Raw genomic sequence first — 3,015 nt, 5'->3', positions numbered from 1 at the left:
TGACTCCTAGGGAAATTGAATGCGGCACCTTGGCCTGAAAGCGGCGTCAATTGCACCACCCCTGAGCTGTTTAGCCGCCTTGTCCCTGTGCCTATATGTATAAGAACCTGCCCTCCGTCATCACCTGTGTAGGTCTTTCACTATTGTCTAGCTGATCCGTTGATTGACAGTTCCCTGGAATAAAGTTGCGAGCAGCAACGACGGTAACAGCAGAAGTGCGTAGCAGCTGACGGCTGACTCCTAGGGAAATTGAATGCGGAACCTTAGCCCGAAAGCGGCGTCAATTGCACCATCGCTGAGCTGTTTAGCCGTCTAGTTCGTGTGCTATTTGTATACGAACCTGCCCTCCGTCCTCACTCGTGTAGTTCTTGCACTGTTGTCTGGCTGATGCGTTGGTTGACAGTTCCCTGGTATAAAGTTGCGAGCAGCAACGATGGTAACAGCAGAGGTGCGAAGCAGCTGACGGCTGACTCCTAGGGAAATTGAACGCGGCACCTTAGCCCGAAAGCGACGTAAATTGCACCACCGCTGAGCTGTTTAGCCGCCTAGTCCCTGTGCCTATATATATATATATATATATATATAGGAAATTGCCCTCCGTCATCACCCATGTAGGTCTTTCACTATTGTCTAGCTGATCCGTTGATTGACAGTTCCCTGGAATAAAGTTGCGAGCAGCAACGACGGTAACAGCAGAAGTGCGTAGCAGCTGACGGCTGACTCCTAGGGAAATTGAATGCGCACCTTAGCCCGAAAGCGGCGTCAATTGCACCATCGCTGAGCTGTTTAGCCGTCTAGTTCGTGTGCTATTTGTATACGAACCTGCCCTCCGTCCTCACTCGTGTAGTTCTTGCACTGTTGTCTGGCTGATGCGTTGGTTGACAGTTCCCTGGTATAAAGTTGCGAGCAGCAACGATGGTAACAGCAGAGGTGCGAAGCAGCTGACGGCTGACTCCTAGGGAAATTGAACGCGGCACCTTAGCCCGAAAGCGACGTAAATTGCACCATCGCTGAGCTGTTTAGCCGCCTAGTCCCTGTGCCTATATATATATATATATATAGGAAATTGCCCTCCGTCATCACCCATGTAGGTCTTTCACTATTGTCTAGCTGATCCGTTGATTGACAGTTCCCTGGAATAAAGTTGCGAGCAGCAACGACGGTAACAGCAGAAGTGCGTAGCAGCTGACGGCTGACTCCTAGGGAAATTGAATGCGCACCTTAGCCCGAAAGCGGCGTCAATTGCACCATCGCTGAGCTGTTTAGCCGTCTAGTTCGTGTGCTATTTGTATACGAACCTGCCCTCCGTCCTCACTCGTGTAGTTCTTGCACTGTTGTCTGGCTGATGCGTTGGTTGACAGTTCCCTGGTATAAAGTTGCGAGCAGCAACGATGGTAACAGCAGAGGTGCGAAGCAGCTGACGGCTGACTCCTAGGGAAATTGAATGCGCACCTTAGCCCGAAAGCGGCGTCAATTGCACCATCGCTGAGCTGTTTAGCCGTCTAGTTCGTGTGCTATTTGTATACGAACCTGCCCTCCGTCCTCACTCGTGTAGTTCTTGCACTGTTGTCTGGCTGATGCGTTGGTTGAAGTTCCCTGGTATAAAGTTGCGAGCAGCAACGATGGTAACAGCAGAGGTGCGAAGCAGCTGACGGCTGACTCCTAGGGAAGTTGAACGCGGCACCTTTGCCCGAAAGCGACGTCATTTGCACCATCGCTGAGCTGTTTAGCCGCCTAGTCCCTGTGCCTATATATATATACGAAATTGCCCTCCGTCATCACCCATGTAGTTCTTTCACTGTTGTCTAGCTGATGCGTTGGTTGACAGTTCCCTGGTATAAAGTTGCGAGCAGCAACGGCGGTAACAGCAGAGGTGCGAAGCAGCTGACGGCTGACGCCTATGGAAATTGAATGCGGCACCTTGGCCCGAAAGCGGCGTAAATTGCACCATCGCTGAGCTGTTTAGCCGCCTAGTCCCTGTGCCTATATATATATACGAAATTGCCCTCCGTCATCACCCATGTAGTTCTTTCACTGTTGTCTAGCTGATGCGTTGGTTGACAGTTCCCTGGTATAAAGTTGCGAGCAGCAACGACGGTAACAGCAGAGGTGCGAAGCAGCTGACGGCTGACTCCTAGGGAAATTGAATGCGGCATCTTAGCCCGAAAGCGGCGTAAATTGCACCACCGCTGAGATGTTTAGCCGCCTAGTCCCTGTGCTATTTGTATACAAACCTGCCCTCCGTCATCATCCGTGTAGTTCTTTCACTGTTGTCTAGCTGATGCGTTGGTTGACAGTTCCCTGGTATAAAGTTGCGAGCAGCAACGACGGTAACAGCAGAGTTGCGAAGCAGCTGACGGCTGGCTCCTAGGGAAATTGAATGCGGCACCTTGGCCTGAAAGCGGCGTCAATTGTACCACCCCTGAGCTGTTTAGCCGCCTTGTTCCTGCGCCTATATGTATAAGAACCTGCCTTCCGTCATCACCTGTGTAGTTCTTTCACTATTGTCTAGCTGATCCGTTGGTTGATAGTTCCCTGGAATAAAGTTGCGAGGAGCAACGACGGTAACAGCAGAGGTGCAATGAAGTGAAGTAGCAGTCACTGACCATAGTCGAAAAAAGAAAGACGTTTCGAAACCCGTACGGGTTTCTTGTTCACAGTGAGCAGGACAAGAGCGTTGGCGAATTTATATCCGGAGAATGTGACGTAAAGATCGGGCGTAGATGCCTGGCATGGGGCCAGCGTTCTTGTTTAATGTTGCTTGTGATGTTTGGATGAATAGCGATTCCAGCAGAAGGCGCGTCGTCAGGTTTCTTTCCTTAGATAAGATGGAGGCATTGCCCCAGTCAATCTGGTGGCCAGTGTCGTGTGCATGACCCGCCAGCGCATTTGTGGCATGCTTTTTGTTTTTCACATCACGTTGGTGGTCCTTTATGCGTCTTGAGAACTTCCCTGTCTCACCGATGTAGGCATGATTGCAGTTCAGGCAGGGTATTTTGTAGACGACTCCTGGAA

This window comes from Amblyomma americanum, chromosome 11 (assembly GCF_052857255.1).
Source record: "Amblyomma americanum isolate KBUSLIRL-KWMA chromosome 11, ASM5285725v1, whole genome shotgun sequence".
Lineage (NCBI taxonomy): Eukaryota > Metazoa > Arthropoda > Arachnida > Ixodida > Ixodidae > Amblyomma > Amblyomma americanum.
This window is presented reverse-complemented; position numbering follows the sequence as displayed.